General features: G+C 49.5%; 1 protein-coding gene across 1 annotated transcript in view; it reads left to right on the top strand.

The window, feature by feature from the left end:
- The window catches only part of LOC138491328 (metalloproteinase inhibitor 1-like), a 163961-nt gene that overhangs the window by 101798 nt on the left and 39609 nt on the right, over nt 1–22554 (top strand). The window lies entirely within an intron of this gene.

A 22554-nucleotide genomic window follows, 5' to 3' on the forward strand; every position in this document is an offset into this window, starting at 1 on the left:
CCTATCCATTGCCTGAGCCATCATTTCACACAATGCCTCCTGTTGTGCTGCTATACTGTACATGGAGTTCTCCCACACAGTATTGCCTGGTGGCGCATGGCCACTGCGCTGGCGGGCACCACACCTGTTTGGGGCAAGGCAATCTTTACCTTGCTGTGCTGGCACTGCCTGAGGCTGCAGGACTGCTTTACTCCTTTGATCTGCTGGCCCAGGAACAGGAGCAAATATTGTGGAGTGTGATCCTGCATCCGTAACCGCCAAAGGCAGACTTTCCAACACTGAAATCCCCATAGAGGGGTCTACCCCCGGTGCAGGTGGGTTCGACAGAACAGCATCCCTGCCAGAAACACTCACCTGCGATGGCACATATGTCTCAATGTCCGATTCAGCACCTGATACATAAAGGTCTGCGGAGGTGTACCCAGAGACACCCATGGACAGCATGGGCTGTAGGACAAATGGGTTTTCACCCACCACCGCCCCAAGTCCTCCAGTGGTGCCCTGTTGTGGCTGTGATTCCTCCTGGGTCTGCACCATCTCCTCCTCCTCAACAGCATCAAGTGCCTCATCACCTGCAAAAACATGAAAGATAACAAATGGAAACAGGCATGAGCACCATAGCACACACATAGGCCTGACGAGGCAGGGATCCAGTACTTAAATTACACATGTCCCACATGACAATAACCCTGACATGCATGCACTGTCAATGAGTTGGAAGGGGAGGCAAAAAGCAGACACTCAGGACTCCAAGATGGAAAAGCAACACATGTGCTGCATGCTGGATAGCACTGGCATCACACATTAGCCTGTGAGTGGCATGTCCAATACACATACATGACACATGCCATCACACAGATGGCACGTAGCATAGCCATGGTACATTTGACAAGTACAGCCATATGGTAGAAAATAAGTACTGTCACCCATCCATGTGAGATGGACATCAAGAGATAAAATATGCAAAATAGTGTGACAAAACATGCAAGTGCCACACGTTGCAACAAATCCAGTGTTCACTGATGCAGTGATGGCAGGCAGATGGATACATCAATGGTTGGTCACTTCAACATGACAGAAGACAAACAGTCATGTTCAACATTCAAACAGGGTCCAAAAATGATTGTGTGCAGGCCATTACTCAATCAGCCTGAATGGTTAAATCATTCCCATAACAAGGTAATAAATGTAGGCCATTGTGGGGTGTAATCTATGACTGAAGTATGTTAAATTTGTGGCAGTACGGGAAAAAAATGTGTGGTAAAAATGGCAAGGATGAAAACAATCAGGCTGAATGAAAACATTTTGAACAATGTTGCAAGATGACAGTTGAAGATAAACTGCAGTTATCTGGTGCAAATTGGCAACTGTGGTCAGAAGGGATACTGTCATACCCAAAACCAAGGCGGTGGAATGGTTTGGAGGGACCACATGGGTGACCCATACCAGTCATGACTACACAGCCTCACCTGGCAGTCAATCAGAACACATCACCCAAGCAACATACACATGATTGCACACACATGCATGGGCACTCACCGGGCAATTCTTCCAAGATCTGGTAGGTCTCCCATGCCTCGGATCTGATCCTCTGTGATGAAGCCTCCAGCGACAGACTCATGTTCAGTGAGTTGGTTGTCCTCTGGTGGAGACCCACCACCAGTCACCAGAGTAGAGGCATGATTGGAAGCCAGCTTGTTCTTTGCTCTGCATTTCAGGTCATTACACTGCTTAGAGCCATCATCAGCTGTGCGCTTAATGAATCCAAGGGAACTAATGTGGTCCTTGATGGTCTGCCAGTGGGCCCTACGTTGAACAGTCATAGTCTTGCACCCTGCAGTCACCACCATTTCGCGGCTATGTGCCAACACATAGGCCACAAGTGCATCTAGTTTGGCGTCATTGAAACTAGGCTTCCTTGACGTGCCGGAGTGTGTAGCCGTGTCTGGGGTCCCAGCCTGTACTGCAAGAGCACCCTTCTTCTTCTTGGAAGGTGGTGCGGATCCTGAGTGGCCTACGCCGCTCTGGTTGGTAGGGGCAGAAGCGCAGGTGGACTGAGCACTGAAAGTTTCTAAAGGCACAATGACCAAAGGTCTCACTGCAGGCATTGGTGTGATAGACTTGGACCGACACTGTCCCGGCTGGGAGACTTGGAGCTGGGGTGGATTGAGCTGCAGCTGCCCCTGCAGCCTCCTCACCCTGGCTACTTGGGGCAGCAGATGACATTGCTGCCCCAGAGCCACATGGCCTGGTGACAGCAACTTTCACCACCACACGTGGCTTAGACTTGGTGACACAGAAGTCAGCCTGGGAGTCATCCTGTGCCGGTTCAGTTGACAATATGGGCCGGTTTAACAAGGGCTGAGCTGGGATGGTGTCAGCTACATTTCCCCCAACCATTGGGGGAGGGCATAGGTGTCACCGATTGGTCCTCCACACACTGGCCTCTTGGGCCACCCTGCACATCCTGCCCACGTCCCCTACCGTGCCCACCTCTTTGAGCTCGGCTACCTTTGCTTCCCTTACTGCTTGGTCGCCTCCCAACCATGGCACTGATGTTGTGCTTATGGGAGTTACAGTTAACAATTGTCCTGGGCAATTGGGGTGAAAGGGGTAGGGTACTATATGGAATTTATACCCTAGTGCTCTAGCAAGGCTGTCTGTGACCCCTTGGGGAAGATGACGGGTCACGCAATGCACAGGCACCCCAGAAACAATATTTAACGTGCATGCAATCCCTGGTAGACCACATGCATGGAAAAATGAAACCGCACTACGCTGTGGCACCCAGAAACACAAAAATAAGCGTATGTGTGATACACGCAGACTACAATGAACTCTGAAGGGGTACGAGACACACGGGGGCAACCATAGTTGGAAAATACATGCACGACTCACGTCTGCCTGGAAAAAGAAGAATTGAATGCTGTCTGAGTAAACAGGGAGTACGAACTGGAACCGTTGTGAAGTAATCGCGTGTGAACTGACAAGAAGTACAAGAATCACCCGCTCGCTCTCCACAAAAAGCACGTACGAGGAAATGGCATCATACGCGTGGCTTTTGAGCCAGGCCACACGTATGGGAGTACGCGCTAAGGGCCTTTCCTCCAATTGCACGCTGACGTGTTGTTTTTCACATTCTGAATCACTATGCACCCGTCACGAATGAAACGCCCGCGCACATCATGTCACTTACACGCTCTCGGATTACACGCAGTAACATGCAGATGTGGGGAAACGCCCGTGCGCGTAACGTCACAGACGCGCTAACGCGCTAAGGGCCTTTCATTGAATTACACGCTGACGTGCACTTTTTTCATGTGCCAAATCACTCTGTATCAAGCTGGCCACGCAACAACACACGGAAGACCACGCTCCTGCCCAGAAGGGCATTTTCCTGCCCCCCAGTGCCCCGAGCCCACTCCGTCCTGCAATCTGCTGCTGCCTGCCTGTCTGCTGCCCACGTGCCCTGCTGTTTGGTGCCTGCACATAAGCCATCTGCAGGGGTGCGGTTGCTGTGACCACCCCTGCTGGAACAGAAGACTCCCAACTGCTATACGATCACTCCACAGCCCAGCTCCAGGACACAGTCGCCCACCCACACCTGCCTTTGGGGTTGCCATGTCGGACACAACACCATCTGGCACCACTGGCAACCCCCAGCCAGAGAGGCAGAGGGCCACCAGCTTCAGTGCCAGTGAAGTTGGTATCCTGGTGGAGCGAGTCCTGGGGCAGTATGATGCCCTCTGTGGAAGTTTGTGCACCGACAATGAAGGACGGAAGAGGACCTGGATGGATATCGTGACTGCCATCAACGAGGAGGGGGTGGCAGTCCGTGACATTCAACATGTCCAGAAGCACTGGGAGGACTTCAGGTCCAGGACCCTCAACAAGGCCCGGCACCTCGTGAAGGCAGCAGATGCAGAGGGGTGCCGGATCCACCTTAGTAACATCCAGATGAGGGTCCTGGAACGCATACACCCAGCGCTCCACCGCCAGGTCCTTGAGAGGCAGACCCGCCTGGAGTCGCGCGGTAAGTGTACATGCCTACTGCTTGGAGGCTGTGCATGTTGAGGTGTGGCAGGAGTGTGCAGGTTTTACATATGTCTGTGTAGGGCCATGTATGCATGTGTATGTACAGGGAAATGAGCCTGCCGCATGTGAATCCTCTCATGTGTGAGACACATCTATGGTGTATGTGTTGGTAAGCATGCTTGGCAAATGCAGGTGTGGGTGCACACATTTTTGATTATCTGTGTATGTACTGTGGCATGGTTGTGCTGTCACACATGGATGCTGCTTCCACCTGCATGTATCAGCACTATGTACATTTGAATGTGTGTGTATTTGACAAGTGTGCAACTGTGATACACCATGGGTGCATGTGACACTGACATGTAGGAGGCCGATTGCCAGATGTGTCATGGATGGGGCTGTTATCACAGCGACAGGTGGTGGAGATGTACAGATGCATGTATGTCTGGTGGCTGTGTGCATGTGTTCTGCACTCCCCATGTTGCATGTAACGTCAGGCTCACCTTCGGCTGCTCATGCTGTTGTTTGTGTATGGATGCTGCTGCCTGGTGCAACAATCCTGTTGATGTGCCCATGTGTGTGAGTTGAAATGACATGTGTGTTGGGGAGTGTGATGCCATGTTTGAAGTTTGACACTGCCACTCATGTACAATTATCATGTGTGTATCAGACCATTGTACATTGCCCTGATGCCTGTGTTCTATCTCTCCCTGTCTGCAGCGTCAACTGATGAAGAGGGCAGAGACGGTGCTGTGGAGCAAAGCGGCATGGATCGCACTGCCACCCGGAGACGCAAGGCCCAGCTCCCCTCCCATGTTGTCATCTTGTCGGGGAGTGAGGAGTCTGGTGCCGCGTCCATGGCCGCAGCTGGCGAGGGTACGACCAAGAGGCAGAGGTTGGAGGTGGACTCCTCGACAGCAGAAGGGGCAGCTGAGACCCCACAGGGTTCGATGGAGGAAGATGGAACAGAGTCATCGAGGTTGGTGGGGGGTTTGGTTGAGGAGGAGGCCGTGGAAGGGACAAACACGGGGTTTGGAGGGGGGATTCCACTGGTGCTGATGGTGCAGTCCAGGGGCAGGGACAGGAGGAAGCACAGGCGGCCAGGGAGGTGCCTGTGTGTAATCCTGTCCCTGATCCTGTGACTGCATCATTCCGCACCAGCAGGGATGCCTACGTCAGACCCGTTTTCAGGGAGGGGATGAGTGCACAAAAACTGGCCTTCCTCTCCCTGCGGATGTGGCAATCCGGGACCGGGTTGAGCCTGTCCTGGCTGGGATAGCGTTGCGTCAACGGGGCATGCAAGCTGACCTGCAGTGTTTTCGTGAAGACACTGCACGTCATCTCGGATGCCTCTTTGACCGCGTTGACCTACTAGGACGGGTGTAACGCTCACCTGATTCCCACAGAGGCGCCGACCTGTTCTGGACTGCTATGACCTCTTCTAAGATGATGCGCAGGACTCGGAAGACGGACTGGACCAGACCCCCAAACCTCGCCTGTCTGGCCCGTAGAAGAATCCTTCTGTAGATGGAAAAGGGGATTAACTGTCTGCTGGATAATGTGTCGGATTCCCCCCCTCTCACACTCCTCGAACCCCCTCCGCGATTCCCCGTAGAGTCTCACCTTAGAGTCTGAAAGGACGAGCTCTCCATCCTGCTTCCGATGCAGGGGCGCGTTGATTTCCAGTTACTTCACTGGATCTCGGGTTTGGTGAGTATTCAACTCCGCTTGATTTTTCCGATATGAGGCTGTAAGTATTAAGTTGCAAAAGTTCAAGCCTTAATTGTCCGTTGTCCTTTTCTCTATTTCAGATGCAGGATGAAGAATCCGCATAGAGGAATGGATTCGACGAAGGTAAACTCTGGTGAGTCTTTTTGATGGATGGTTCCCTTAGTGATCTTGCTTTCACCCACTAATGCGTGTGTCTTTTTCCCCTTAGGGGCTGGGGTACGGAAGTGCCAAAGAAGCAGCGCCGACCCGAGGTGAGGAAAGATTGTCCCAACAATAATCAGGTAAGTCTTAAGGTGGAAGAATCAGGCCTTCCTCAATCTGTTCCTTCGCTCACCTTTGTTTTGTCTCTTTTTCTCCTTAGGCGCTGAAAGGCGACGGATGGTGCCAATGGTCGCTGAAGAACCCGAGGGCGCCTCGTGAAGGTGAGTGGAATGCGGCGCTGCAGCGAGCGATGCGATGCGCTTCTAAAAATAATGTCTTTTCTCAGGATCGTCGGAGTGATGGTTCCGGACTCCGGATGGAGGTAGGTAAAGTTCAATTATTCACCTTTCTCTCCTTTCCTTCCTTTTCAGGTGTTCCAGGTTGCAGGCGGGGGTGGCTGGAGCCAGGATGCAGGAGCAGACACGGTGAGCGTCCAGCTGCTAGATGCAGAACAACGCGAAGCGTGAGCTGCTGTCTGGGCATGGTTTAAATAGCCCCCTAAGTAGTTCCAGGTAAGTATTCTTCCTCAGCCACGCCCGAGTGGTAAAATAGTCCCATAGGTAAAATAGTCCCTTTCAGACCGCAAGGACGTCTGGATCCGGCAGCATGGTCTGCATCAGGTAAATCCATCCAAGCACTCCCATAATGAGCCTGGCACCTATGGTGCCAGGACTGATGCCTTCTATGAGCCTGGCGCCAAAGGCGCCAGGACAATGTCCAAAGAGCCCCTATAAGGGGTTGCTGGGTCCCTCCCTGGGGACATGATGTCTGCTTTCGGGGACTCTGGGCCTGAACTGGCTTCCCGGGAGTAGGCATCATGACAACGGGTCACCAGTGCTGGATTCCTCCGTGTGCTGGACCTTCTTCCGACCCCCTCCTCACCTGAACCTCCTATGCGCCTGTCGTCCTCCGTGCCATCTTCCGGCCCATGTATCACCTAGGTACCCTGTGGAGCTGCCTCTGACCCAGCGGCCAGGCTGGTGGAGGACACATCCCTGCCACAGTTGGGAGTCGGACATCCAGCAGGGGTGGCCACCCTAACAACTGCACCCCAGCCCGAGGAGGACATGCAGGCAGCAAGAGGCTGGGCACAGCAGCAGCAGGTTCAAGGTGGGAGCGATGATGGCTCAGGGCCATCAACATCAGAGGGGCAGGAATCGGCCGGAGGACAGGAGGACCCCGGAATGGGAGTGTCTTCTGTTTGGCAGTGGTTGGGCCAGCACATAGATGTGGAGCGGCGGCAGGTGGAAGAGGCACGGCTCATTATGGTCATGGCGGAGAACTCCATGCGCAGGGCACTGAGGCGGGCCGAGTGCCTCGAAGCAATTCGCAGGGAGTTGGCTGTAGACATGGCATCGTCCCTGCGAAACCTCGGGCCATGGAACAGGCCCACCTCCAGGACATAGACCAGGAGGTCAATGATGCCCTGGGCCGGGAAATCCAAAAGTGAGCCGTAGGACTTGCCCGCCACCATTGTATATAGTTCGTAGTTTTAGGTTTCCAGTATGTTTTTCATTCATTTGGGGCACTTAGACTATGCCCCACCTTTTTGTATATAGTTCTTTATTAGGTAGTCTTTTTGGTAGGTTTCATCTCATTCGTTGGGCTCATGGACCCTGGATTACTTCTTTGTACATAGTTGAACAGTGGATTTCTCTTTTATTATTTTTCTCACCATGGAGCAATGGATTTTACTATTTCCGTTTCCTTTGGATTTACTTTGGTGGCCGGAGACTTTGGATACATTTTCATTTTGATTTCTTTGGATTCAGACTTCATAGTTTTTTTGGTGTTTTGGACATGCTGCATTTCATTTTTTTTTTTTTTTAATTTATGTTTTCATTTGATTTCATTCTTTTTGTGTTCAATACATTTTGCTTTATTACTTTGATGTGTGGTATTCTCTCATTGGTTTCATGCATGTCACGATGTAGGTTTTCACTATCACCAGCACCCATTGTGTGTGTGTCACAGACATGTGTTGATGTACATACTTGCCATTTGGGTTGTATCATGTAATGGGCATGTCAATGTGGGGTGGATGGGATAATTGGTTGGGTCTGTGCACAGGGGAGGCGTGCAGTGGGATTTGGGGGGCCATAAGGCCCATGATTGTGGATCATGATGACGTGTTGGGGGGGACATGAGTGGGGGCCTGCTGGCAGGTGCCCGTCAATGCTGGGTGGGTGGGGGTGCAGGTGGACATGAGTTGGGGCCTGCTGGCAGGTTCCCGTCAATGCTGGGTGGGTGGGGGTGCAGGGAGACATGAGTTGGGGCCTGCTGGCAGGTTCCCGTCAATGCTCGGTGGATGAGGGTACAGGGGGCCATGAGTCGGGGCCTGCTGGCAGGTGCCCGTCAATGCTGGGTGGGTGGGGGTTCAGGGGGACATGAGTAGGGGCCTGCTGGCAGGTGCCCGTCACTGCTGGGTAGGTGGGGGTGAGGGGGACATGAGTCGGGGCCTGCTGGCAGGTGCCCGTCAATGCTGGGTGGGTGGTGGTGCAGGGGCACATGAGTCGGTGCTCACTGGTGCATGGTGACATGTGGGCTGGCTGGGGGGCATGGGCTGGGTGGATGTGCTGCCTGCGGGGCATGGCCAGGGGTGCAGGGTAGTCCCCTGTGGTGTGGGCTGCCTGCAGAGCCTGGGGAGGGGGGAGAGGGCACACCTGGGAGGTCCCACACTGCCAAATCGCATGTAAAACTTCCCGCGCAACCCCAAGATACACATACCCCGCTCACACATAGCCTATAGCGTGTGATATTCCCCGCGCACCCCCTGAAAAACACGTACCCCGCTCGGCCAGTGAAATAACGTGTGAAACTTCCCGCACACCCCCAAAATACACGTACCCGCTCACACAAGGCCTATCGCGTGTGATTCTCCACGTGCACCCCTCGGAATACACGTACCCCGCTCCCCAAGGCCTATTGTGTGTGATTCTCCACGCGCACCCTTCGGCATACACGTACCCCGCTCGCCCAAGGCCTATCGCGTGTGATTCTCCACGTGCACCCCTCGGAATACACGTACCCCGCTCCCCAAGGCCTATTGCGTGTGATTCTCCCCGTTCACCCCTCGGAATACACGTACCCCACTCACCCAAGGCCTATCGCGTGTGATTCTCCCCCGCACCCCTCGGAATACATGTACCCCGCTCGCCCAAGGCCTATCGCATGTGATTCTCCCCGCGCACCCCTCAGAATACACATTCCCCGCTCGCCCAACGCCTCTCACGTGTGAAACTTCCCACGCACCTCCCAAATGCACTGTCCCGGACCTGTGAACTGGTGCAGGGTTATCGTGGCCCTTTGCGCTGCATTGGGGATTTCAATGCCTTATCCTTGCGCAAGGGGCGTTCCTGGGGCGTAACTGGCGCTGCGGGATGTTCTCTGCGCCAGCGCTCAAAATTGCTTTGAGATTCCATGAATACGCTGTGAGCCAGAATGCTGTTTAGCGCACACGGCTGGCGTACGCTGGCGCACGCTAGCTCTCTGCATTGCTCGCATGCGCTGCCTCTGCGCTGAAATCTATGAATTACCCTGTGTGTCATCATATTATGTTATGGCCTTGAGAGTGATATCCTCCTCAGCTGGTTTTAAAACCTTGTGAGATTCATGTGGGCATTCATTTAAAGCCATTGCCTAAACTTAACAAAGGTTACACGAATGGCACTTTGGGAAATGTTAAATCGATTGCAAACCAGTTTCACAAAGGTACTAACTTTAGCTGCTATATTTTGGTCTTCTGGTATCAAAGTAGATTGTGGTCGTAATCCTGTTTCCTAATTGATAAAGTCAGAATAATTAATTTAAAAGAGGAGGCTAGACAGCGCTCCCCCTTTCACCAAGCTGCCCTACCTCATCCATTCTACGTATTCAAACTGGCCTCCTCTTCTACTTCCTTCCCTTTCCACTCTTTCATTTACATTTTAAAGGGGGGTGAACCTTCATGCTCCCCTCTGGCATGCAACACCAACTCCCTTTCTTGTTTGCCCACACTGCTTACAGTACACCTCATGCTTTCCTATACACCCCTAAACCCTGCCTCCCCTCCCCCACTCTCTCTGACTGGGTGTAGCTCCTTGTCGTGCTGAAAAAAGACTGTATAGTTGCGAAGCATTCAGCTTAATTTCACAGCATTCAAAGTTCAAATCAATTTTTCTTCAGGTTCCCAAGGCAGATATTCCCCCTCCCCATAAAGAGTGAGCATACAAAGTCACAAACAATGGAGTCCACTATCTCCTGTGCTATACATGTCACAGAGGCTAATCCTACAGTTGTGTGTGCGTGTTTGTGTTTAATTGTCTATTCATGCTCCCTGATCTGTTCCTTTAGAACCTGAATTCCAGCATATAAACCATGTGCAATATTAGAGGGAATGAGTGAATATAAAATGTATTAGAATCGTAGCGCTTGCATTGATGCACTGTATCTACAACACATGCGCAGGCCATTAATCTTGTACCTTTAAAAAGAAGCATAGACAAATATATCAGGTCTGTTTTTTTCAAAGTGAAAGCTTCTGTAAAATATGAGGATGGTTGGGTGTGTGAATGAGCAGAATGAAGTGTGGGTGATGTTTAGGTGAGCGAGCAAGAACAAGAATGGATGGATGAGTGAACAGATAGATGTGCCAAAGGGTTAGTGAGTGAGGAGAAGGATGGATGGAGAAGTGACTGTGAAGAGCAGAGTGCGAGAGTGAAGAGTCCAACAGAGTCAGTCACTTTGTCTGCATTCACACTGTGACATTTTTTTTTTCATTTCCGCATACGTTTCCTCTTTTGGTTCCATGATTACTTCACTTCGATGATCGATTTTACATTCAATCCGCCTTTCTTTATAAACGTAATAAGGTCAGAACCTCTGTGTATATCTGCCATTTTATATCAACAGTGTGTTTCCCATTCCTCCTTTACTTTTTCTTTTAAGAATGGCTGAGATATCTATCTATCTATCTATCTATCTATCTATCTATCTATCTATCTATCTATCTATCTATCTATTGATCTATCAGTAGGTAGTTATAAAGTGCTCTAATCGTGTGAATGGTCTAAGGGTGATGACGAATTGTATTGGAAAAAATACTTTTTGAGTTGACGTCTGATTTAGAGAAGCTCTGTGGTGGAGGGTAGATTCTTCTGAATAATTGTGCTTAATTGACTAAAACTGCATTGGGAGATTTTAAAAATGTGTATGCTTTTTTAAGATTAAAAGTAGGAATTTTTTCAGAGGCCTATACATGTCCTTTCCCTTTGAGGACAGTAATTTCACATACATTATTCATTTCTCTACAGGTGTGACAGTGGCACACTTTGGGTGTGGAGGCCCTACACACCTCTACTATTTAAAGGACCGAATGCTGGAGCATCTACTGGCCCTTACTGTACTACCTTGTTAATGTGTAACTGATTAGAAGAGACATTATTATGTTGAGGTGTCTCAGATAGAGCGTACACATAATGTGGCATTCAGATCGTACCCAGTGGCACACTGGGGGGCAGGGGACAAGGTCAGTGGCATATGTTAGTATGTGCAGGAGAGGTATGGAGTGTGCCTTGGGTACGATTACATATGCCTGACTGGAAAACAGAGGGGAGCCTAGGGGGAAATCGTCTCCCTTTCTAATTGATTTATCTGTGTTCTTTTTATTAATGGAATTTTGTTAGTAGAGGTATTTACCCTTTGGTTGGGATGTGCTGTCAGGCTAGTCCTTACATTCAGCTGAAGAAATTTCATGTCTGGCCAGAGGTTCTCTCCCCTTCATGCCTTCAAACAGTGGTTTGACTGTCTCAATCTTTGTTAGACCTGCACATTATATTTTTTTACAATTTGCAAGAATAACACAAATAATCTTCAGGCTAAGCAGGCAGAGAAATAAACAGCAATGTCAGCCTGATAGTCCTCGTCTTTTTTTCTCAATGCATGTACCTCAGTATATCTACACAGGTATTAGTTTATGCTGGTGTTTCCTTTGGCCTTTAAAAGTGGAGGCCTGAGGTGTTTGCACTTGAGAGGGGACATCAGGATTTTTCCCAAAGAATATGTTACTTAAAATTAACTTCTACACAGAAAAAGAAATAACGACAGTGAAAAATAGGCGTTGCCAAAAACAACAGTGTTGGCGTTTGCATGTTTGTTGCACAAAATATTTAGGGGCGTAGATGAAGGAAATAGCTGGGTCACATATCTAGTAAATACTTTGAAACTTCAACATATCCTGCAAGTCAGTATTGAATCTATTCCCAAATTAAAGGCACTGCCATGGGTGCAGTGTTGGCCCTATTTACCTACCTGATTTTTATATGGCACAATTCGAGGATGAGAACATATTCAATAACAATCCTTACTCCACCTTTCCAGCCCACTGGAGCAGGTACATAGATGAGGTATTCTGTACCTGGAATGGGGAAGTTGCATTTCGCACTAATTTTCTAAATTGACTTAATTCCCATAGCATACATTTACATTTCACTGTGGCCTCACATAAGGATGCACTCCTATATCTGGATTTAGTCATTGGACACTCTGACAGACTTCTATTTACCACTCTACCCCAACCCCCAACCGATTGCAACTCAATGCCTCTCTTCTCTAGTCAACATCTGAAAGCCCTTGGAGAGAATCTGCCATATAGTCAGTGTTTACGAAGAAAGAGGAAATGCACTTCCAACAATCACTATATGGCACACGTCAACACTCTCATTGAGAGATTACAAGCCAGGGGATATCCCCAGTGTCGGATGAAACGTTTGGCCAAAAGGGCATGGTACTGCAATAGAGATTATGTTTTAGCAGGGAGAAGTAAAAACAAATATGAGGACATTCTAGTTTGTGTTACAAAGTTTTCTCCCTCTACAAATCAAACAGAAAAACTGATTAAAAGGTACTGGTGCTAAGTCCAATCTGCTTGTTATATATTTTTTAAATGCTCTACTTACTGTGAAGATCCTGCAGCAGACAGCATCACTTCTCCCCACGCGAGAGCCACCTTCCATGAGGCTATGGAGGTGAGACCACTAACCAATACTTCCCCTAGGGGTGATAACATGTGGGAAGATCTCATGGAGAGGAACACTCCTCCTGCGGATAATGACGCAAGTGGGAGACTTTAAACCCCAACCCTGCAGACTGATGTTACTGCCCGAATCTTCTTCATAAAAGATCACGTCCGAAATAAAGTGTTATTGTAAAATATCAAACCACCCTGATGTAATAGGTACAAGGATGAAGAAGAGTGTGAGAACAATTCAATAGAGTGGAGAAATGCTTGATCGGGTGCATTGGTGCATTTGACTGATGTTACACTGGGGCTGCTCCCGCTATTTAAACTGAATAGCAAAGAAGGACTGTGTTCTGTGTCATCTTCAGACCCGTTCTGCAGTGACCCGTGCCTAGAACTGTTGTATGTCGAGAAGGAGAATGGAGTGAGCAAGGTGGCTGCATTGAAGCTTATAAGGCAAGCTCGTAAGGCAGATCTGGGGATGCAGGAGGCTGCAGCGAGGCACGTCTGCATAGTTAAAGAGAAGAACAGTAGGACGACCGGGAAGCATCTTGTGAGTCAGTTGGGAACTGGCACAGTAAATCTGGATGCCTGTGGGATGAAAGGGGTGGGTGTTTTGCTCCCACATGGTGTTCCACGCCCAATGGGGTGAACGGACACCCATAGACTCTTTTAGTCCAGGGAGTCAATGCAGCTGAAACATTGTGTAAGCATTTATCCAGGAATTCTCTGAGATACCTCACAGTGGAAAACAAAGCAGCCAAGGTCACTTCTGACTGTGCATATGCATGCTGAGCACCTGAACAGGTGAGAACAGATTGGTGGGGGAGGCATTACGTAACTGTTCTAGATTATAGTCCCGCTAGTGGATGAGTCCTAAGCTGAAATAACTGAATCAACTGAATTGAATTGAACTTGCATACAATCTCAAAGGAGTATCCACCCTTCTCATGGCTAGTCTATCCACCATGTCAACACCCAAACTCCCACCCAAAGGGAAAATACTCGCTATAGAAAAGGAAAATGCCACCAGCACCCTTCCCACTTTCACTGCGTGCTGCAAAGAACAATTCCAGCGACCTCCCTACCCTGTCAGACATACATTCTGATAAGTGAAATCCACCAATTTCTTGGTTCTTTCAACATACCTGCAAGTGTGGACCCATGGTGGGACAAAAACAATGCACAAGAGACTAAGGACCTCATGGTCAATATCAGAGATAACAAGGTCTGATGTACCACTTAAAAAGCCCTTGGCATTGGTGTGGTGAGCTGCCTGACTGATGACTGGACCAGGACCACTGATAATCTATTAATTTCTGGGCGGGGTTCATTGCAGCTTGTCCCCGCCTCTTGCTGGGCTTTTACTGGGCTATGTCCATGTGTCGCCACAGGGAAACCCAAGAACAATGAAGCCACGTCTGTGAATCTGGTAGCTCCGGCCACTCCAGCTTGTGCCCGTGTGATGGCCCTCAATCCCCCAATACCCCTGAGACTGTGCCCCCAAGTGCTGATGACATTCCCCAGACCACCAAGCTAACTTCCCCACTACAGCAGCATGGTGGAGCACAGATGAGAGAGCATAATTGCCAGATGAAAACTGGGGGAAAGGCTACCCCATGGAAGCAGGATGCAGCCACAGGGGCAATTAACGACATCTAGTTGGGTAGTAGCCAACCCTGCTTGCCACTCCTCCCAAGCAAGCCGTACAGCAAACACCTGATTATGTTGGGGAGGGGGCCCAGGGACCCAGACATGCAGATGTAGTGTTGTTTATTCTGAACTTTGATAATAAAGAATCTGCTCTTATCCCTGTTTGAAGCAATTGGGAATGGAGAGTACCAAGGGGGGGGCACTGACCAGCCTCGAGCGTGGAAAAAGGGATACAAATGTATCAGTGACAGCCTCACCCAATTATTCTAAGACCCACCGAGGCGAAAATGGAGTGAGCACTAAAACCACACGAGCGCCAGCTGGCAGAAGGCTAACGCCCCCAATAGATGTAAGTGGCTGTGAATCCATCTCGAGTAGCCAACTTCCAACATCTCACCCGTCGTTGCAGTTCCGCACCCTGAAGGCAGAAGATGCATGAAGGGCAAAGGTGATAACTGGCAAGGTGGTAGGCAGGACTGATCGCGATCCATCTATATCTACTGTCAAAACATGCAAGGCGCTAGAGGCCCATGCAGGGGGTTCAATATATTTAAAGTCCCAAAATCGTCCCCTAATCAGCACGCACCTAGAGATGCACTTTTAGATAAATGGGCACACTGGCTTGCAGTAAGCGGTTGCTCATTTGTTACCTGGGAACAAATTGTAAGCTGCACCAGAATTTGCCACCAGGGGGGAATGACTTGGATTCTGTTAGAATCACCCTTAGGGAGCCAAGTTTGGTCAAAGGCATATTGAGCTTTTGCAGGAAATGCCATCCCCCAGCAAATAGTGTAATCAAATTTAGTGCTCACCCCCCAGGTAAGTCTGGCAAAACCCATGTAAAAACCCACAGTGGTCCGTGCTCTCAGGAGCAAATTCTGTCCCCTTGGGGAAAAGGACACTGAATGACTTCCCCTGGTTTAAACCCTTGCAGCAAATGATGGTTTGACAGCCAATTGGCTACCCTAACCTAAGTTAAGATACTTTATGTCATGGACCGAGCCGTGCCTTAGATAGCACAGGGGTGCAGGGCTCCTGTGCTTAACTCAATTTATACTTAATTCAAATAAGAAGGGAACGTGTTATGATTAATGTATCTCTGATGGTTATTTGGCATTAGGTAATTCTATGGCTTAACTCCTTGATAACGTTATTGATTGAAAGCCACACAGATTTGTGAAACAGCCATTTAACTAAATGACCTATCGGATTTCATTTTCATGAAATGTGGTGATTTATTTCAGTGGGCAAAGAGCAGGCTGCGACCTATATCAAGTTACCAAACATATTAAGGGAAGCCAAGTGCCAGGAATGTGAAATGGAGTTTCGAGGACATAAGAACCAGCACCATCTTTCACAGGATGTCTATTGTTTTCAGAAATGTCATGTTTAAGGCTTTGATTAAAACGTTTTTTTCACATTATAAAATGTGGGATTTTGAAGGGATACACGGGGCAGAGCATGATCTCACACGAACAGGAACAACCATTGAGGATTTTTGGATCGTGGAGGCCACATACAAAAACACAACATTACGAAAATAACACACATATTAAACAAAATATAAGGAACAATTTACTTACCTTAATGTTGTTCTCCAGCATGGGGTCTGGTCTGGATTCACATACTCATGAATATTTCCTATCTGCAGGCCGGGAATCCTCTGTAAGAAAAGAAAAGCAGTATTGCTTTAAAAGTGTGAATATTGCATTTCGCTTGTTCTCCAATCATTGAAGACCGGGTCATACTGCACCCACTCAATGACAGTCATCTACCTGAGTCCAGCCCTCAGCAGCCATCTTCAGATTAGAAGCATGTGAGGTGCCAGTATGAACCCAGAAGAGCAACAGCAGGGACAGAGGGACGGTTCGCATGTGAATCCATGCCAGACCCATGCTGGAGAACAATAGTTACAGGTTAGTTACTTCTTCCTTCTCCTGCATCGGGTCTGGCATGCATTCGCATGCTCATGAATACAATTATAAAGCAGTAACACAAACACAACCAACAGGAGGTGGCAAGGCTCAACAGAAGTGCAACACTTACCCCTTCAACCAGCTCACCTCAAGCAAACAGGTTGCACAGCACTGCTTGGCCGATTCTGCACTCCTCCCTGGAATCCCTGTTGAGACATGTAGCAGCACTGCAAATGTCCAGCAGGGGAACCCCAGAGAGAAACGCTGTCGCAGCAGCGATGGCTCTGGTGGAGTGGGCTCTCGGCCGGCCTGGAAGGGGTCTGTAGGCCAGATGATGTCATTGCATGATTCAGCAAGAGAGACACCTAGATTGGTAGGCCTTGGACAGGGCCTTCCCCTGATTTACAGGACCAAAGTTCACAAAGAGCTGAGAAGTCTTCCAGAAATCTTTTAAAGGGGCCACATAGAACTTCAAGGCACGAGCAATGTCCAGCATATGCAGTGACCATTGAGCAGACAAAACCATATTCGGAAAGAAGATTGGAAGTACCAAAGGTTCATTGAGGTGAAACTCAGACAGGACATTCAACATGAAGGAGGGGTGAATGCGGAGCACCAGCCTAGTATTTTACAACGATAAGTAGGGGGGTTTGCAGAAAAGAACCTGAATTTCCCTGATCCACCTGACCGAAGTGATCGCTACTAGGAATGCAGCCTTCCATGAAAGACACTTGAAAGCAGCATGATGCAAAGGCTCACATAGAGCTATGTGAGGACAATGTTGAGCTCCCCTGACGGGACTGTAGCTTTCACTGCAGAGAAAGACCTAAAGAGACCTTTCATGAATTCTTTCACCATCCTGTGGCACCATAACAATGGCTTTGTAGGTGAACGGGTGTACTGTGAAATAGCCACCAGATGCACCTTGAAGGAGTCATGGGCCAAACCGGACTTGGCCAGTGAGAACAGGTATGGCAAGAGCTGAGGAGAAGAGACACACAGCAGCGTGATGCCCTGCGTCCTGCACCACACTGAGAAGTGTTTTAATTTGTGACCAAAGCACGATACAGTAGAGGGTGCTCTGGCCTTGGCAAGAACAGCTTTACATTCTAGCGGAAGGTTGTAATGGCCAAGTTCTAAGGCTGCAGGAGCCAGGCCGTGAGGTACATTGATGCCGGATCGTGATGTAGGATGGTTCCATTTTCTCTGAAAAGCAGGTTGGGACGAGGAGGCAGCCTGATGGCTGGTGTTGCTGATAGGAGTAGCAGGTCTGGGTACCATCTGGTGGGGCAAAGCTGGGGCGAGGAGTATCATCTTGCAGAATCATCACTTCAATGTGTTGATGATCTGTAGCAGGCGGGGGATCGGTGAAAAAGCGTATAGGAATTGACCCTCCCATCTGAGTGAGAAAGCGTCCCCTAGGGTCCCCGGTTGAGGGAACCTGCTGGCAAGTTTGTTTCTGTGCCAAATAGATCGATCTCAGGACAACCCCATTGGCGGAACAGATGGATTACTTGGATCTGCTGGAATTCCCATTCATGATCGGACCGAAGCTCCCTGATTAGGGCATCCACTATGGTGTTCTTTATGCCTGCCAGGTGAAAAGGTATGAGGAACATGTTCTGAAGGATGGTCCAGTGCCATACGGTTTGCGACTCCAGCGACAGAGCAAGGGATCGGGTTCTGCCCTGCTTCCTGATGTAGAACATTGTGGTGGTGTTGCCTGTGAAAATCCTCACCACTCAACCCTTCAGCAGCTGCAAAAGTGACTTGAGGACCCAGAACACGGCCCGAAGTTCCAGCACATTGATGTGTAGATCCTTCTCCTCCAGCAGCCAAAGGCCTCTGGCGTGGGACTGCCCGGTATGGGCCCCCCATACATCCAGTGAAAAATGTGTGGTTACTGTTGCCTGAAATGGAGGGGTTAGGAATCAGGAACCCCGCGTAAGCTGAGAGTGCACCCCCCACCATTGCAAGGCTTGCCGAGACTCCAGGTTGAGCTCAACTTGTCTGACCAATTGCCCATGGCCTGGTGCCACCAGCAGCCCAGAAACTCCTTGTGTGGCCTCATCTGTAGCCTGCAGAATGGGATCATATGTATGCAGGATGGTTGCTGATCTGGTCAGAAACAGTGCATTTTGGGGAATGAGACAGAGCCAAATAACAATAAAGCAAAGAGGGATTGAACCCTTTAAATGCAATAACCATCTAACAAGATTGAAAAGGCAACCACGCTATAAAGCCCAGATTTGAAAAAGGCTTTTACAGCCGAAACACGTGTCATCACTAAGGGCAAATATAAAAAAATCTTTGTATAATGCACAAATCAGTCTGGCACATCTATTATATTCTGAATGTGTGGAGAAACTATTGATTGTGAGGTGGTTATCAGCATGGAATGCACTTCCCAGACCAGCTGGGCACTGTGCTGTCCCTTCCTTGTTACCAGTGGCGTATGAGGGCATTTGCGTTTGAATTCCAGCGTGTGCCCTTTTCGCAGAATGCCCAGCACCCATTCGTCTCTGGTGATGTTTTTCCAAGCGTCGACAAAGTTTGACAGACGGCCTCCCACTCGGGTGCGGAAGTGGGGGACCGGGCCCTGGGCCAAGTAAGGTCTGCTTGGTTGTTTGCAGCTTTCCATGGGGGCACCGACGGCTCTGCGAACCCCCGCCGAAGGCCCAGGAAGGACCTTTGTGTGATTCCTGTGCCATGGAGTGGGAAGGCTGACGGTAGGAAGCAGAGGCGTATCCCTATGAAGATCTTCCAAACGTACTCCTGGAGGACCAATAGGAAGAAGAGCAGTGCTGCTGCAGGGTTCCTAGGGACCTTACCGTCTTTGTGTCCTTCTTGTTGGCCTGCAGTGTTTCATCCACCACCTTCTGAAGAGATTATCGCTGTCGAAAGGCATATCCACTACCTTGGCCTGAGCGTCAGGCCCAAAATTGGTAGCCTTTAGCCAATTTTGATGCATGACCGCTACACCATTCCCCATTTGGCGTAAGCCAGAATCCGTGACATCCATAGCCACAGTGATGGCATGATTGGAGGCCACCGCCCTCTCTTGAAATAGTGCCAGAGCTTCCATCCTCTTATGGTCTGGCAAGAATTCTAGAAGTGGGCCTAGTTTAAACCACAACTCCCTATAATACCGGGCCAGGATGGCTAGAGCTTTAACAGCCTTGATGGTCAATTCTGCAGTACATATGATGCACTTACCTGACGCATCCAGTTTCTTCCCCTCCTGGTCCAGCGGGGCCATAGATTGGGAGGATGGATTCGCCGACCATTGGCTTGCTGCGGCGGAAACCTCTGAATCTGGGTATGGCTGCGAGTGCGGCATCCTGTATTTTTTCTCTTGCCAGTCCCACTTCGCCGGTGCGAAGCTCTGGTATTTCATTAAGGCCAGGCCCTCTTCCCATACCCTGTCCAGCAACGGGACAGATAACATCATCTTCCTGGTTGAGGTACGTCTCTGGTAGAGGAAACCTTCCTTCCTCTTCTCCTCTGGTACCAGATTAAATAGAGCAATGCCCTCGCCAACATGGAATGGAATGACCCAACTTCATCTGGAGGTGAAGCTCTCGGGGTATCATCCTGACCTGCTGACTCCCATCGGATGGGACAAAGTCATCAAAGTTATCTGTGTCCGTTGTGGCAGAGTCCGTGTTTGTTGCTGTATCAGTGTGCGGCACATTGACTGGTGGTGTTGGAACAGGCGGTGGTGACGGTGGTCACCTCAGGGTAGCTGAGCAAAGCCTGTGTGGAGGCCTTGGAGGGATGTACCTAGGGTCGCTCCCTGACGGACCCACAATGGGTGGTAGCCTCTGCTGTATCTCTGAGACCAGAGAACTAAGCACTGTGAGGATGTCTTGGGAGATATCTCTTGTAACTTGAGGAGGGGCTCCTGGGCCCGCCGGAGGAATGCTTGTGTGCCTCAACAGGCTCGTATGCCTTGGCGAATCCACACCTATAGGACTGGAGCACCTGCATCCAAGCACTCATGCCGTCTGTTGTCGTCGGAGCTAGTATAAATGGCCAAAGGACCAACTGAGCTCTCTGCATAGTGGTCTCCTGGTCTAGCCACTTCCCTCAGGGCTATATACATGACTGGCACCTTTACTGACTGGGTAGTGGCAGTCAAAGAAGCAGTAGTCGTGGGTCTTGGTGGCAGCATAACCCTTGCTGCACGTGGCCGTTGATGAAGCAGTCGCTGATGAGGTGGCTGTTGACAGAGTGGCCTTTGAAGAAGCTGAGCCAACTGCAATGGATGACGAAGTAACCGTTGACGATGGTCTGGTCGACGTAGTCATGGCTGTAGACGGTCTTGTAGTCATTGACAAAGCCGTAGCAGTGGGCGTCGTCAACGGTTACTTCGTCATCCATTGCCGATCTGGATCTCTTACCAGGTGGAGAGCACTCTGGAGTGCTCCCGATCTGGGCTTTGCCTGAGCATCCCGGCCGGACCACGCCAGGGATCCTCTCCTCCTTGAACCACGCCACCAACCGTCGGTAGTGGCCGCTCTTGGTTTTGGCCGGTTTTGTCAGTGTTTGGAAGATTTTGCATCAGTCCTCTTCATGGTCGGGATGAAGACAGTAGAGATATCTCATGTGCTTCTCCTCCACATAGATGTTTCGCAAACCACAAAGGGAGCAGAGCCTGAAGAGACTTCTTCTGCCTTCCTCTGACATGACGAGTCATGAAGTAGGCCTCGGCAGGCCTTTCCATGTTGACACGTTGTGTAGTCTTCAAAACCTAACCAGCAATGGAGCCCTGTTCCCGTAGCTGACTAGTCGTCAGCATTCTATTAAATGTCACACATTTTCACACAAAAAACTGAAATTTCCATTGAAAAACTTGAGGACTCCCTGCACCGAAACGTGCCGTAAAAATCTGAAGATGGCTGCCGGGGTGGGACTGAGGGAGACGACCGTCATTGAATGGGTGCAGTTTGACCTGGTCTTCAGTGATTGGATAACAGGTGGAAAGGTAGTATTCAAGACAGTATTCAAGCTTGTAAAGCAATACTGCTTTTCTTTTCTTACCGAGGATTGCCGGCCTGACGACGGGGAATATTCATGAGCATGTGAATCCATGCCAGACCCCATGCTGGAGAAGCGGATGCCCAAAAACTCGTTTGTTTTAAATAGCTTTGCTTACCTTCATTTCCCCAGCCAAGTTCAGCTCTTTTATCTGAGGGAAGCTCCCATGTCTGTGAGAAGCAGGATTTGAAGAGTTGGCGACGGAGACAGCAACACGTGTGAGGGACTGGGACTTTCGCTCAAGGTTTGTTGCCAGGTGCAGCTCAGCAAGAAATTACCGAAAAGTAAGGATTTCATTAAAATGCACTCGTTCGCATTTTAATGAAATCTTCACTTTTTTAATGGAGAACACAATCTTTAATGATGAATTAGGCCCACACATTAAGCCTCTAAAATCGGCCTTCCAACGCATTGTTGAAATGGCTGAATTCCCGAGTGGCCTATCCGACCCAGGTTACCAGATGTAAACCTGTTACTTGTTAAATGGCTACGATGGGGGCTACTCACTTTACAATCAATGCTCGTTGCCTCCACAAAATATCCCACGAAATAAAACTGTATTACAAGTGTTAACCTTTCTCTTCCCTCCTAGTTGCACTTCCGCCCGCACTATAGGCATAGCTCTCAACCATTTGTGTCGCAAAGGGGGGTGTAATCACCCGATTTTGTTTTTGGCGGGTGAGACGCCCATTGGAATGAATGGGCTTGCAAGAGGCTTGGCGGGTGAGTCAGCCCTTCACAAGGCCGGTGACACCCGCCAAAAGCGTGTGAGTTGAGAGCTATGTATAGGTACACTGGCATCTCACTGCTAATATGCCTCCATGTTCTGTGTTCCTCTCATCACCTAAACCCATGGTCCACTGCTGTGATATTTTTAAGGTAGGGCACATACTTGTAGAATTGCCCTGGCTACTGTGTGTATAGCTGTAGATGTTTCCCATCGAAACAACATGTTTTAATAAATACAAAATAAAAATGCAA

Source organism: Ambystoma mexicanum, chromosome 10, assembly GCF_040938575.1.
Source record: "Ambystoma mexicanum isolate Mex_15411 chromosome 10, UKY_AmexF1_1, whole genome shotgun sequence".
NCBI lineage: Eukaryota > Metazoa > Chordata > Amphibia > Caudata > Ambystomatidae > Ambystoma > Ambystoma mexicanum.